The 16,535-nt window shown below is 41.2% G+C and overlaps 1 protein-coding gene across 7 annotated transcripts in view; it reads left to right on the top strand.

The window, feature by feature from the left end:
* ERG (ETS transcription factor ERG) overlaps positions 1 to 16,535 on the top strand; it is a 143,865-nt gene that overhangs the window by 43,980 nt on the left and 83,350 nt on the right. The window contains exon 1 of one of the 7 annotated variants that reach the window (XM_085304936.1): positions 6,872 to 6,964. The exons of the other annotated variants lie outside the window; for them this stretch is intronic. The gene's annotated coding sequence lies outside the window, so the exon portion shown is untranslated. Of the gene's footprint in view, positions 1 to 6,871; positions 6,965 to 16,535 lie in introns of those variants that run through there. 7 annotated transcript variants of the gene reach the window in all.

Here is a 16,535-nt window from a genome sequence, read left to right as displayed (position 1 = left end):
TGAAGTTACCAAATCTGAAAACTGTAACTAACACTACAGTGAAGGAAAATCTGTTTTCTCAGAAAAAATAAGAAAAATACTCTATAGCAATTTCTAAAAATTACTCCAGGGTTTAGAGCTTGAGTGCCTGGGTTGTGAATTAGGTGGCACATGCACATGTCCATGCTCAGTGTCCCATTTTGCTAAAGGAAGTATTGATTCCTGAGCCCCTTTATTGACCACAAAATGGTTGGATTTCAAGTTGTGACAGTGTAGATATCCGGCTGTGTGTATCTAATTTGTCATCTTACGGTTAAATCTGACTTTTTTCTCTCGTGTTATTTATGAAAGAGCATATTCTGGGTCTGATACACTCTGTTGTTTTTCCTGGAACCAAAACTCTAAATAGGATCCAGGACTTTATTATGCTGGAAGTGTTGTATCCACAATACAGTCTCTACCTACAAAGACGTAGGGGACAAGAAGGAGGTAGGAATTATTATTATCCTTATTTTACTGGCTTGTAAAGGCCCGGCTTTTCCTCCCACCTATCTTTGGGATTTTGACTAGGTTAAGAGCCTAGTCCTTGTGGATGTCTTCCGTTGCTAATGTACTAGTTTCATTGCTTAGAAAATGAGATTTCATCAGCTCAGCTAAGAGTGAGAGCATGGATATCTGAGCCAAAGATGCAAAGAGATTTGCCCAAAGTCACATGTGAAGTAAGCTAATGGTTTACACATTGCGACATAGTTGAGCAGGCAATCCATGTGGAGTACTGTATCACAGTATGTCACCCCTGTAGTGAATTTAATAACACACTCCCTTCCCCTCCAAAAAATATGGAAAAAATGATTCCTGATAGTTGTTGGCTAAAGACTCTTAAAGGTATGAAGCAATGATGATCCAATGGACATCTTGCTGTAATGGCCTCTAGCTATGTGAATGTGTATTTAGCCTGAGGGTACTGAGGTGAACAAGCTACTGCGGGTTATCTAGGCTATGAACTTGCTGCCTGACAGCTGCTCCATGATAACTGCTGCATGCATGCTCTATGCTCTCATCTCGTGGGTAACAAATGCCCCTCAGTGACAGATGTGGAAAAGCATGTGGAAAGCAAGCAGTCACCAAAGCTGTAGTTACTGAGTAGCTGTAAGTCCCATCTCCTTTGCTTACCCCTCACTGTGTACTGCATTCATTATTCTGGCAAAACTCAGAAAGCTTTTTCCATGCTTTTTTACTGACAGGATAACAGCGCTGTTTCAGTTTCACAGAGCTTCTTTCTAATTATGCTAGCTGGATCACAGTTGTTAAACCTTGTTTGAATGATAGTCATGGCTTATTCTGGGTTCTCGTAAAATGAAGGAACCAAGTTTAACACAAATTTGCCTGACACTTCTCTGCACCAGTATTCTCCTATTTGTTCATTCACCTGGCTCCCAGACTGCCGGGGTTAAAATCTGATGTTTTTTCCATTCCCTGTCAACATACATCAGTTACATGAGAATGACAGAATCACTACTGTATTTGAACACTAGATTCTCCTTCTTGCAGAAACTGTGATTTAATTCTCGAAAGTTTTGAATTCTGGACTGTGACCAAATGATTGCCAAAGGGTTTACGTGAATGAATTCTTCTTTTTCCTTTCTTGAACTCTACCTCCTTCTTGCTGCCTGAGCAAAAAACTCCTTGCTAAAGGAAAAGAGAGATAATGGCTTCTGTGTACTATAATTGATGAACTTTCAGCATTTCGGAGCAAAYCCAAGATTGCTGCCAACAGCCAGATGGAAAACAGTGTTAATGACATGTTCAAAGAAAAGTATGTTATTTTGATAGGGGATGGTCTAGAGACTTTAATCTCTATTGTTCTGGGGACTAATGGCATGGATAAGTCCTTAAGTGAGGCCATTTTTAAACAAAAATTATCTTTTTCATAAGCAGGAAAGAGCAAACTAAAGAGTAGCAAATGCATTTTTAATGCCCTGGCTGATATATATGTTTTACACTAACCCTTTGTTGTATGGAATCAGATATATTCAAATGTCACTTCTGTAGTCTGCCAGACAGTTAAAAGTTTGAATATTTCTACTGCTGCTGGGTAGAAATCATAGAGCAGAAGGCCATGGAAACTGGAGCTAAGGTGGCAAGCTGAGAATGGGGAGGAGATATGAGCAGGAGAAGTGAGGAAGGACAGACAAGACTGACTGGGACAGGGACGAAAACAGTCAGGCTTGGAAAGAAGAAGAAAAATCTTCTTGGAAAGATTCCTCCTCTTCTTTTTCAGCTCCAGACCCTGGAGTCGGACTGAGGGCTCCCAAACCACAAGCTTGTTTTGCTGCCTGTAGCTCTCCCAAACCCACTGCCAATGCAGGTTTCTCCTCGTTCCACGGTCTTGGCCATTACAGGGAACAGCAGCCAACAACACGATTAGCTCGAGCGGCCGTGCTGTATTTGGTAAATAGAAGGCACTGCCTCTTGCCTGTGGCTGCAGTGAAACACCAGAGAGAAGGGACACCTGGGGGGCTCCCCTGGGGCAGTGCTTGGGCAGCCCATGGGCATGAATGGCTGCAATGATGGTCTCTTCCTTCTTTGGCAAGTGGAGCCATCTGCCCAAGACTATCCTCACACAAATAGCATATCTCCCAGTAAGACAGRGATTACTATTTAATGTGCGTTGGATTTGCATTTTGCCTTGATCTGGCCATAAAGATCCCAAGCAACAGGATCTTTACTTTTTTACCTTTCTTGAAAAATTGTTCCACACAACTCATCAACATGAAGAATTTCTTCATGCTCAGCTATCCTACTCCCCTCTTCGCTCAGCCTTTGTATATCTGGCCTGTACACGTCCAACGGCCTTCAATTTCACACTGCTTTTACTCCTGACCTCGCCAAAGAAGGGGCAGATGTAGAGAGAGTGCTCAGGGGARATGTGACTTATCCCTCAGCCTGTCTACATTAGTTCTGCTCACTCTGTCCAGGTGATGGGGAGAGGCAGCCTCCCCTTTGCCAYTGCAGCTGTAGCCAGTCCTACTTCTGACTAGTTGCTTGGTCACAAATCACCATGCTGCCCTTCTCTGGTAACACTTCCCAGACTGAAAGCCCCTGAAAGCCATGTTTCGAGGGCTGTTGCTCCAGCAGTTCATGGACAGGGAGAGCTGCTTCCAAGCCTGGTGATGTGTTTCTTCTGCATATGCTGCTCTGAAAATATCTCTTCTATCTCTCTTTTTTTTTTTTTTTTTGATTTCACATTGACCACCGAGATTTACACTCTTCCCCCTTAAATCTGAATTCTTGTTTCATTATTTTCTATCCATTTTCTAATTTCTTCAAACTCCTTTAGTTTATTTCACCAGTCCTGCTGGTGTCACAAAGTTGACTTAAAAGTGTTATATCAGCTCTTTCACTGCTGTGCTGTTTAATCCCTCTTTTTAGCTCATTAATTCAGACATTACCTCATAAAGATTTATGGCTGTTTGATTAGATACCTCCACCAACTTGATATTTAATTATTTGTCATAAGTCTTTGACTGTTGTTCTGTAGGAAGTTTTCAGACTTAGTGTTCTTTCCCAAGCCAAGCCAAATTCTCACTGTGAAAAAAATATTTCCCCTCTGGCTCAAACCAGTAGCCAGTATTTGGGTACTGCCAGGTGTGTTTCATTACAAAAAGAAACTGATTCTATGTGAGAAGTGTTTTCTTGGTGTAAGTTCATTTATTTGCCAAAAATGTGCACCTTCTCCTTTCTCTCTGAGAAAAACACAAAAGATCAACAGAGGACCAGTGCTGCCCCGCTAAATATCCATGTGTATCATTCTAGTGAGCTCTGTACCCAAGAAGCTCTAGCATCTGTTTCCTTCATTACTAGGTCCTGCTCGGAAAAGCTACCATAAGCTTTCTGCTGCCTAACAGCCTGAAACCCCCAAATATTACCCTCTGTGTTTACAACACTGTGAAACTCCACCAATGTACATTAGTTCTAATTTACTACATCCCATACATGCCTAGGCTATCACTTATTCTGTTGCTTCTAGTGTTTTTTCCTTTCTTTCTGTGTGTCATAAAAGGGATCAATTCTTCTGCTGCTGAGGGTGAGTGTTTGGCATGCACATCATATATTGCATATTGCCTTTGATTATCAAAGATAAACTTACTGATAGTCTTTATCACCTCTTTGAATAGTAAAAGTTAGGCAGGACTGCTTAACGTACTATTTCAAATTCAGCAAAATACTCCTGAAAATGAGGTAGATAAATCTGTGATTTGCTGAGAGCCTTCCAGGATGAGCTTACATAATTATTTGTCCATACTGCCTTGGTCATATATAGAGATTTTCCAGGAACCTAGAAGTCTGGCAGAGGTAACAGCTGTGAATAACGAGCTAGGAATTCTGCAAACGTGAGAATTCCTGTGTCCAGCATAGCCAGTCCTAGCGCTGAGCAATGCATAGACATCTCTAGTAGGTGTAACACTTATCAAGAATATATTATGGTATATTAGCTTCAATCAGTGGTAATCTAAGTACATCAGGAATCTGAATGTACACCAGATTTATTTGCCACCACCCCTAGGGGAAAAGCTGGGAACTGGAGAGTGTTTTTAGTCCCCAGATGTGTAGCCCTTTTTACCTTTGTGTCTTATGTTTATAGTTTTGTCACAAGGCCTGACATTGCAAACTGTGACATTTGCTTCRTGCCCTCAGGGGAGGAAAACAGATTCTAGTGGGAGAATGTCAAAATGGCAAATGATTAGAGAGAGCCTGGGGATACAGTGGACAAGACACTTGCCTAACTTCAACTGCTTTTAGTTGGTGTTTAGTTTAAGCAGGTTTTGGGCCCTCTCTTCAGATGAGTGAATTGACCTTGGAAGTGCCCGTGTCCTTCCACTGTTTGTAGAGGGAGTCTGTAGTAATAGATTAAATTAGGAACTGGAGGACTTTTAGATAGCTCATCACTAGATGAGCTGAAACCCACCTTACATGGAATATCCTCAATATAAACACAGAACCAGGGGAATACCCAAGTCCTTTCCGAACATGCCAGCTCCAAAGTAATAAAATGCTATCAACACAGCGTTTTACACACTAGTCCATTGGAAAGCAGGAGCTAGATCGAGTTGATGCAGGCCATGCAGGAACAGCCGTGTCCCAAACCCAACCTGGTGTCTCTAGATCGAGTACACTGCTGACACTTGCACGGCAGGACTATATGTGATCTCTGCAGGCACTTGAGGTGCAGTGCTTACTGCGTTGTCAACAGGAGACAGATAGCTATGCCACCTTCCTTCCTCACAGCCTCCAAGTTTCCTTTCCAAGGAAAGGAACACATTTATGTGAGCAACACATTTATGTGAGCAGGCAAGGAACTGCAGTGCTCTCCTGCACATCCCCTCTTTGGAGAAAACTGGGGGACAAGGGCTGCAGAGAAAACTGTGCTGCATGGCTGGGACCCAACTGGCATGTGTGTCCTGGATCTGGGACAGCAGAGCTTTCCTGCCCCAAAGTTTRGACTAAGAAGTCCTCAAAATGACCTTAGAAAGAACAAAAAAAAAWTTTAAAGCTCAAAGCAGAGGCCAATTTAGAGGTCAAATTCATTCAATTAAAGAAACTAAGGGAAGCTGCCTACTCCTTAGTTACAGCTTCAGAAAATCTTTCCAGTTCTCTTAGAATTGTCCTAGAACTGCAGCCAGTGGGCTCACAGAGAGCAATCACAGCAGACATCATTAACTCAGACAGAGGAAAATATACTTTCAGTTATTACATGCTAATAAAGCACAAACTAAACAAATTTAGGCAACAGAAGCAATTATATCATTAAACATTTAACTCCAAGATTGATTTTTAAATTGCTAATAATGCAAACCAAACCATACACACAAAGAGGAAGGGGGAGGAGGATAATTTTAACAATTGCATCTAATCAGTGCCTCAGTTTAAATGCACAGCTATAAATGTCAGAATATATAAGATCTGATGCAAGAACAGAATGAATAAGCATTGCTCACTTGACCAGATTTGTCTAACTGGGAGGAAATTAAACACATGGAGTGGGGGGACTTTGTGAGCAGGGCTATCTGTCTCAAGAGCTCTCTTTAGCTACCAGTCTATATTTCTGAACATCCTTTCAAAATTGGCAGGAAGTAATGAACTGAGGCACAAATTTAAGGCTTGGCATGTCTCTTGCATGAGCCCATCCACGTTCAGCTGCTGTAGGCCTTAAAGGAATACAAGCTAGATTCTTACTGATTCAGAAGGGGACTGCTGGGAGGGATTGTTCCCCATGAAAGGAATGGAGCAATTTCCCTGCTTGTCTGAAAAAAACCCCTCCTTTCAGTCGCTCTTCAAATTGCATTACAAGGAAAGGAGAGACTTTGATGCACTGCAGTGTGCAGGGTTTGATGAAGATCAGTTCTGTTGGGGTGACGCAGAGTAGGATGTTCCTTTAGCTACAGGATTTTATTTGTTTTCATAGTTTATGGCAGGGCTGCTCCCTTTGAAAAAGTATAAATCTTAATCAAATAAAACTGATGTGTTGCCATATTTACCCATCTCACTGGTTGTCCTACATCATGTTTTAGCATATAAGTTACATGACAGAGTTATCCAGGGGTTGCCAGCTGACACAGAAACAAACCCTCATGTTAAATTGCCTGCAGATGTCTTCTTCCAACTCCTGTAAGGAACTTCTACCATTTCTCTCTCTCTCTCTCTCTCTCTCTCTCTTTTTTGGGTTAAATAAAAGCAGCAGAAGAGGGAGAAAAACAATCTCAGTTGAATCGCTGTGCTAGTGCCTCTGTTTGCAGGACAGGAAGCCTTAAGAAGACAATGCAATTTATAGGCACAACAAAGCATTACAAAAAACCCAGTAAGGATTTCCATGAACTTTAGTGGACCAAGTAAATGGCGGTTATTTTTAAGACTGGAGCTGACTGAATAATGCCRAGTCTATTGCTGCCATGGTGGGCTTTTGAGAAGATTCAGACTTGAGGAGGTGAGAAGATCTTTATTTCCATTGACTTTAATTTATTTGGTTTTATAATTCATGGCTTAGAGTTGACATCCCATTTATTTTGATAATATTCAAAAGAAATCAGAATTTYGTCTGATGCATTTAACTTTCACTGTCTGCATTTCCATAATAAGGAACTTTAGTTTTGTTTTTGTTTTCATTGCATGAATTTATTGATGTTTGTGAACTGTTTGCCCCTGGGTCAGGGAAATCACGGAATCTTGTTTCTTTTTCCAGGGTGGAGTRGTGTGCACTATTTATGCATACAATTTTAAAATATGCTTTCTGAGAGTGCTTACAAGTTTGTCTTTATAATGTGATATTTTTGGATGATCAGTCTAGCCAAAGGAAATTGCAAAAGGTTAGTGGAGAGCAGAGCTCCCATTTAAACACCTACATGAAGTACCAGCCCTTCGAAGGCTGTAAATGCCAAACAATTCCCATTCAGAACAGTGGAAGCTGGTGAGTACCGACAGCTTCCAAAAATCTGGCCTCAAATGGATCCAAAAGAAATTGAATAACAATTCCAGCAAGCTCTTCTTTTTGTACTTGCTTAGCTCTACAGGGAGAATATTTTCTGTATTTTAGGTCTGCAGCAACAGTTTCAGATAACTAACTGTTAGAGAAAAGTTCCTCCTGGAAAAGAGGGGTTTCAGGTAGGTAGGGATATATTTGAGCTCTTTTTTCCCATCTTTGCTTCAGGAGAGCTTTGGCCAGAGGTACTGAATCTCTCTAGGACAGTGGAATGAAAGTTTTGGAGAGTTACCTCTGTACCTCCCCCATGTGGACACTTTTTTCAATAAGAAAAGAAAAGCAATTTTCCCAGTAGTTCTCTTGAACTACTTCGGAAGTGACACAAGCAAAATCAGAAAAGAACACTTTTACATTACTGAAATAGGGATATCCACATGGGAAATTGTAGTAATATAATAAATTTCCATTGTATGTAATACCTGCATAATTTCCATGTATGGGCAAAGTAGATAAATTTGCTCTCTGGAGCCACTTCTTTCTTTTGACTGAGCCTGAAAAATCTTTTGTCTTCTCTCTGGTGATGATGGAGTGAGGCTGACAGGAAGGCTAAGATTAGAGATTAATGTTTTGAGGGCTGTGTTTTTAAACTGTGTTACCTTTGTGGCTTTCTGAAACATATTTTAGGTCTATCTATCACAAATCACAAACCATTTTTCARTTAAACAAACCTGTCAAATACAAGAACAATAGATTGTCCTAAAACAAAAAAAAAGATTAATTCCAAGAATCAAAAAATGAGTTTCTGTTGGTTTCATTTTTAAAACATGATAAACAGGTAGGGGACCAATATCCTCACAAATGACCCAAATCTTCCTTTGCTGTGGTAATCTATACTCTTTTGAAAAGCTAATAAAAATGGTGTATGAAAGAAATTCCTGGGGCACTGCAGAACTCACCCTCCTAGGGAGAGAACCAGATGTGCCGGTTAATAACCTAGCAAACATTCATAGCTCGGGCAGTAATCGCTTGGTATCACCTAAGCCAGACGTTCTGTGTAGATGCAATGCAATATTGCATACTGGTCACATTCGTAGCAGAGAACTGGAAGACATGTGCAGCTTTATTAAAGGAAAAAAAAWGGAAAAGGAAAAGAAAAGGAGGGGACATGGAGATGGAAGGAGAGACAATGTGTCTGTCCTGAGAAGCGGCAAAGTAGCAGACACACTCCTCCACATGTGCGTTAGTCTGTCAGCACGGATTCTGTTATCCAGATGTTGGGGTGGATCCTATGGCAAGGACCATGGAGGAAAAGGCTTTTAAAAGAAATCATATTTCARTGCTGAAATTAACATTACCAGAATTTTCAAATGCAAACACAAGTGTAATTTTTCAGAATACTTTCATAAAATGGCTAACCCTGGGTTTAATGCTTCTTACTGATTCATTTGCCTCTTCCAAACACAAATGTACTTACATGAAACTTGTCAATCAGTTTTACAACCAAGGTGCCTTACGGAAAATARCACATTCAAATTGTTCTCAGATCAGTCCTACTGAACTGAAAATTGTTTCAGGATGAGGTCCCCAAAGYGTGACGGGTCTTTCTCAAGACCCCTTCCCTAAGTGTAAAATCCTTTCAGAGCCCTGGATATCACATCAAAATGGTACTTATTCATAATAAAAAATGTATATATTTGGAGTCACAATCAAAATATATTAGCATCAAATAAGATTTTAAAAAAATGCCAGATTTACTTTCCCAGGCACGGTAGAAAAATAAATTACTTACGGCAGTTAYAATATATTTGTAACTTGAAACTGATGGCTTCATGTTACTGGGCATAACGTGTGCAGCATATAAACAAACACTGAACAAAAAAGACAAGTCCCAGCTTTGTCTCTCTGACACTTCGCCTCTGTGACCGGGATCCCACAACCAATGCCACATGTGTTTGTATGCTGAGCTTGAAGACTTCAGTTCAGCCCTATGCTGTGGTGTCAGGCCCACTCGTGTCAGGATGAGGGCCTCTGATGGGAAATCATGGTGCAGCAATAGCAGAAAATGTGCATGACTGACTAGCAGTGGTCACTGCAAAGGAAAAGGGAGAGCATCTGTGAATAAACATTTATTTAAATATGTTAAACAATGTGGTTGTTGGTCTTGCCTGTAAATTTTTCCTGAGGGTCCAGGAATGCAACATTTACATAAAAAGATCGTGTTATTCAAGTGTTACTAACCTCATAATCATGAGTGGTAGATAAGAGGTCACTGCACTTTCAACTATCACAGGATACAGAAGATCTGGATATGTGAAAGCTTGAAGAGTAGGTTTATGATTGTGCTGCAAATAGAAACAGAGCAGTTTTATGTCAATATTCAGTGCAGTCCACTTTGGAAGCAGTTTGGAAGTTTTCAGTTATGACTTCAGTAAAATTGTAAATTTATAGTGACTGCTGGTGCATCTGTTCTCGTATTGGGATATTATGTCCTGTGTAGATAGATGTAGATTTCTTCATGGCATTTCATCGCTATGTATGATCTTGAGTTTGTGCTATGAATCTCAAAAATTAATGGATCACTGCAGTTCTTCCTTGCTTCTGTTGCACAAAGTGCATGAGAAGGTGCAGCACCAGCTAATCAGGCAGAAAAAAGAAAGTGCATTCTGATACAACTCTGCAGAGATATTCAAGCTAGCTGTGAACAGGCCAGCTTTTGTCCTGGCCACAGCAGGGGCACATCTGTGAGATGTTGTGGCTGGGCTGACCCRCCCTGCTGCTTAGCACGTTGTAGCACCAAGAGAGTGAGGAAGGCGGTCTCCTAGCGAAGRATAAACAACTGAGCAGATGGGGCAGAGGAGCACGTTCACTGAATGACCAACTGGACATCCAAACTGTACTACCTTGATGGTCAGAAGATAGGTGGCCATGGCTGTTGTGAAGCTAGCACTTTTTGGATAACAGGTCCCCCTCCCACCAGGCCAGCTGTTGTGCCCAGATTTGGGCTCAGCAGCTTCTCTTGCCCCAGGTACTTGTCCCTGCCCTGGTAGCAGAGGAGCTGGCCCATGGCCCGTGTGCCGTCTGCTTCTGGTCTGCAGCAGCTCAGTGTTATCTGTGCGCTCTCACGCAGACACCCATTAACCTTAGAGTTGCCTCTCAGTGCTCAGCACATACGTTAAATGGGGTTAGGCTGAAAGCTGACAGGACTTGGTGGCCGAAAGCTTTCAAGGCAAAGCAGCCCATCATCACGCACTGCAGTTTGTCAGAGTAAGAGCCTTGGAGTCGGCAGAGTGTGATTCATCCATCCCAGCAAGGTCTCTGAGGCAATTTGACATTATTCAGACTGATATCATTAATTAATGAGGGCTGAATGTTATTTTTAGACACTGGATTAAGTATTGGGTAGAGAAGCCTATGAAAGGRCTCTTTGATTTTGGAAAATTCCTATGACACTGTCAAATTTGCTAACAAAATTAAATCATATGCCAACTTTCCAAGTTAAGGAGCACATCCCTTCTGGAGCCTTGACTGAGTCTCGTCAGTGCCTTCTCTGGATCAAGGGATTATTTGATTTATATTAATGCCAAGCTAAAATGATTGAGAGCCTCCAAAAAAATAATCATATTAAATCTATTATGCAGGCTTCAGAGAAAGCATTTTTGTTTGTTTGCTTCAGCACAGATTTGATCCTCCCCCACCTTTGTTTTGCTATATTTGGTTTAATACACGCAGGGTGGAAGTGAGCCAAAAACACAGTTTTGTATAGTCTGGGGTTTATCCCTAGGTTTTGCCTGGATTGTGCCCAGACCTGCTGCCCCTCTGCTGGGGTAAAGCGCAGCCCCGTCAGCRAGAACAAGGACCTGGTCATGCAGCCACTGGAATGGCAACGCCGGGCTCCGAAGGGAACCCCACATTTAATGAGCTTTGGGTCCGGGATTGAAAGAGTCTGTTCCAAAGCAACTGAAGACAGCACTTTCTTTTGCTMCCATCACACACGTCTTAGGCTGGCTGGCATTGCTCTTTTCTCTGGCTGATGCCTTTCCCTCCTTCAAGCCCGCTTGTATCGGCTGCCCCAGCTGCTCACCTCCTGCCCGCTTTATGAGTGTCCAGAATCAGCGAAGCCTTCAYGCAGCCCTGGTGGGCAAAGTATGGGTGTAATGCTGTCGCTCCTCTAAAATTCCCGCAGCAGCAGCAGCAGCGCTGGGGAGCGTGCACAGCACGGCGCGCTCCTGCTGCGCCTGGATCCCCTTGCGAGTGCTAAGGAAACAGCGGTCGGGGGAAGAAGGGCTGGGGCGCCGCGAGGAGGTCAGCGCCCGCRGGTTTTGTCCATCTCCTGGTTGCTGCTGATCTTTATTCAAGCTGAGAGATCCCCTGTGCAGCCCGTTCTTCAGGACAGTTTGCTCCTGTTTCCTAGATTTTCGGGCCAGGAGGCAGCATGTGCATCAGCGGGTCAGGCTCAGTGCAAGAATTACTCGAGGAAAATAGTTTGTGGCTGAATTAGAGTGGATGTTGCCTGAGGTAGGGACTTTTGGAGTGATACCCAGATAGTGACAATAACAACATAATCTAGTTTTCATCTACAGTGTGGCTTAAATTTGTCTTCCAATTACATCATGCTGTGCTCAGGGCCAGCAACTGGAATTACATGTGTGTGTGTGCGCGCATGCACACATCACCCACGCACACAGCTACRCAGGTGGGAGCCGACTGTCAACCACCTTAATTGAATAAAGCACATACATGCTTACAGTTGAGGAAAAAAGTCTGCTCCAGACTGTGATAATTATAAAGAGGTTTGACACGATACCATGTATTGAACAGCAGAAAGACCTGAGTTATTTGAATCCCCCTTTTGGTTTCATATGGCTTGCATCCACAAACTAGTCTGTAATCTGTAATTCTGCCTGCTGGAATGGGGATTTTTTTACGGATATGTGTGTGACTTGCTTTSGATATCTACTCTAGAGGCGCCCTTAAAACATTTTGCTTCCATTGCCAGGATCAACAGAGGAGGTGCTGGAACAAACTGATAAATTAAATAGCAACAAGTCACCCAGACCTGATGGTATTAATCCAGAAGTTGTGAAAGGCCTTAAGAATGAAGTGACTGAGCTGCTAACAACAAAAATGTAGGCACTCCAGTGAAGCCAAGAACCTGAGAGTGACAGTCTTTGTACTTATTTTTAAAAATAGACACTACAGCAGTGCTGGGAAACATCTCCAAACCTTACTGCAAGGCAAAAAGAACACCTGAATAGTCACAATAGTAAACRATGGCAAAATTAAAGAAACATTCCCAAGATCAGTGATATGAAAGAGACAAAGTGTGATGAATTTTCTGAAGGAGATTTGGAAGGCTTATTGAACAAGACTTTTTAGAATGCATAGTGCAGTTGGAAGGACAGGTTATTAAAAAAAAAATCAAGAAGGTTTTTAGCCAAGGAAAAAAATGACATTCAGTCACCTATTAAAAACTGGTAAGAAAAAGAAAATAAATAATTATAGACATTCACTTTTCAACCTGCCATCCATCCAAGATCTGTTGCAGGATGTTTCAAATTGCATCCTAAATCTGGCATTGTTTAATACATTCAGTAATGAGCTGGAAAACAGGAAGTGAGGCCTCAGGAGGATTGCAGATGATATATATATATTTATGTATTTTTTAAGTTATTCAAGACAAGCTGAAGGAAATGCTTCACCARGCCAAGTAGAAAGCACAATGACAGATAAAAATGAAAATCTATATGAAGAAGTAATATAAGTAATGGCCCAAACAGCTTGGGCCATTGAATAACTRTTACTGGGATTAAATATACTGAATATTGCTTCTGAAACACACTGCATTAACTTTCTTCCATGCTGCAAACTGGTCTCCTACTCTTTGCTAACCAGTTTCTAATTTGCGACAAAATACAAACCTGCATCCTATGACAACTGATCCTCTCTAAAGTTATTCTGCAGAAAGTCTCGAGTTTCTGGTACATTTGTATTCTGTCTAGACCAACCACTGATCCACCTTATGCAGTCGCTGACAAACAACAGCAATGATAATTAATATGACATATGCTGTTGCTGCTACTGTGATGGACCTCTGTGCATGTGAATTAACTTGGTAGCTGAGAAGTCACCAGTGCTTTTCCTGGTACAGCTTCTCCACAGACTCATTTTTAGTGCTGCTGCTGTTGGGTTTGGTACAGAGTTTATTGGTGTRTTTTTTGAGATATCTGTATGAAATATCTTTAGCTGGCTTGAATTCGCAGTAAAAAGTGTTCATTTTTTGACTTTGTTTTGTATTAAGAGAAGTCAGAAATATTTAATGGTTTCAGGAATTGAGAAATAGAATATGAAAGAAAAGTATGAAGGAGCTGATGCTCGGTGACATATTTATAATCCACTTTAAAACCCTCCCTAGGTCAATGTAATCTCATTTTTTCTTAGGTGATAACACAAAAGGCATTTGGCCACATTCTCAAGTGGTCTCCTTGGGAGAAGGCTTTTAGTGAGCTTTTAGGTTAATCTGCGGCTCCTTCAGGAGCTGTATGAAGTTTCTACTTGGATTTTGTTCTTTTATTTGCGTGTTAATTGGCCGCTCTGAAGTGACCCCAGGCCGAGGTGACCAGAAATCCCTTTTGCCTGGAAAAACAACATGGAGCAGGACATCATGTCAGTGTGTTTAGTCATGCCCTTGAAAGTCCGTTTGCAAGATGAGAGAACAGTTTGGTCTCTGTTCTTCTAGAAAGCATTCTCCTTTTCACAGGAGATTGCCAATATTAATACTCATATATAAGTGTTATCTGAGGTGTGGACAATATTTTGTTGTTTCAGCCCTTCATTAAAAGTACTACTAAATAGTCAGCTGTCTGCTGGGAACAACTTGTAGTTGTTCCTGAGCTGAGGTGGATTTAAAATGGTAATTTGATGACCCARCCCCTGTTTACCATTGCCTGAGCTATTCCATGCTCCCACATGTATCTTAACTTAAATGCTATTTCTTCATTATTTTTTGTCACTAAAGACAAGATTCATCTCATCTAACTTTAGTTGTCCAAAAGCTAAATCTATCTTTGCAGCAAATGAAAGGAGAGGCATGTCCAGAGAGTAAATAACCCCATTCTAAAATAGATTTCAAAGAAGCCTAGGCAACTAGTTCAGCCTAGATGTCTAGCTTTAGCTGGGTAGGGTTAGGCAAAGGAAATCCCACTAAAGAATGTACATACATMGCTGCTTCTTGATTCTGTAGTGGAAAGATGAATTCACAGGCTTGAAGATTCTCCATATATTTAAAGCAAAAAGCAAGTGCTAACTTCRTTTATAATAATGAATGAGATGGAAATATAATCCTATGAAATACATTTCAAACTGCTATCTTGGATACATTTAGTACGCAGTTAAAGGTATTAGAGCTACAGGGATTAGCGATTTGGATTTAAAAATTAGTAAATTAAGTATTTTATGGTTTCTAGGAAGCTGGAAAGGAAAAAAAATTAGTTCTTGGCCCATGGGACTGTGATGTTTTTAAAGTTAGGTAACTCCATTTTGTACTGTAATTTTTCTTTCTCCAGTCCTTGTAGGATTACAGGTAATTTTTTAAAAGCATATTTAGTCCAGTAGCTTTGAGAGTGTGGTGTAATATTTTGCTTTAATGCTTTGTCTGTGTTTGGCTCTGCCAAGTACAAATTAAGTACATACTTAATTAAGTACACACCAAAAATGAAGTATACACTAATCCTTGCTCTTCCTCCTCCTCAGAATGAGGTACTTTTAAAATGRGTTCAAATTTACAACCTTATTACCTAAATTGATGGTATCCTAGCTGGTTCCTAGCTAGTATCCATATGCCTCTTGCAGATTTTAGTTTTTGCTGACAAGGAGGCCTAACATTCTTGGTATTTTGCACCATATGGTGAAGAAYTTAAATTTATACTGCAGCTTTTATCCTAAAGGAATCCCTGAGTGCTTTTCAAACTATTTTTATAGGAGTCACTTCACTCATCACTGAAATGGAGCCAGTTCTGGGGTAAAACATGGCAACCATTCAGCGGTAATTGGAGTCTACAGCTCTTCTGAAAAACTGGAACAGCTTCATAAAATGTCAATATTTTTAATGATATTGGTCATGGGAGGCCAGGTCTTCAATGGGAATAAATTAACATTTTGGCTTCTTTAGTGTCTGTAGACTACCCATGGCAAAACTGGCCGTTTGTGTAATTTTCGGCCCCACCTGCATATTTTTTACTTCTGARGAGTCACTGACATTCAAAAGTCGCTTTTGTCTGATTTCCCAGTTTGTAACAAGTTTTGAAAAAGCTGTCAGAGGCAGAGTCGGGAGGGGGCACCAGAACAGCTGCTCTTTGCTGCTCACCCCGCTGCTGTCTGATCTCACCGAGCCTTTTGCCGAACAGTAAGTCACCATCTGTGCAGCCCCGCACACCTCTCACTTCAAGAGGAMAGAAAGAAGACCAGCCTTATCCTTGCCTTACCCTTATAGCCAAGACCAGGAGGAGGTAACATCCAAGGTGGCCTTCGTTCRTTCATCTTCAGATAGATGCAGTAGGTTAAGCTAGATGTGGTATACTGCCCTGGAGTGCAGGCAATCCGCATCTAGCTCTCTACCTCGTGACAAATTTTACGTGTGATTATGAGCACAATGTTAAGTCTTGCTATGGTTYGGTCTCCGTCTGCGGAGTGGAGAGAGCATTTCACCAGTAACAAAGGAGGTAACAGCATTTTCCTCCTTCATGTAGATGCTGTGAGGGTAAATTAAGGGAGTAGCATAGGCAAAGAGTTGCTGGTAGGTACATATATTACGAGCAAACAAACACCGAGCAAAATTCCTAAGGTAAATCACAACTTTCTGTTATCACTTGAAGATAGGTAAAATTAGAGATTATTCCTGTGAAAATTTTTGAAGGTTTTTCTCGTGCAGCAAAGTCCTTAAAATCTGCTGAGTGTTTGCTTAAGTCAGAGGCACGGGATTTGTCCCAGAGTGCATCAGCATTACAAACATAGAAGAAAGTCTCACACTGAAGAAGTGAAACAGTAACTCCTCAGTAAGACTTTTGGTCTTTAAAATGTGTAA

The sequence above is a fragment of the Rhea americana genome, unplaced genomic scaffold, assembly GCF_003343005.1.
Source record: "Rhea americana isolate MKP2758 unplaced genomic scaffold, rheAme1 scaffold_101, whole genome shotgun sequence".
NCBI lineage: Eukaryota > Metazoa > Chordata > Aves > Rheiformes > Rheidae > Rhea > Rhea americana.
Note: the sequence above shows the minus strand (reverse complement) of the source record. Positions and strands in the feature narration are given on the sequence as shown.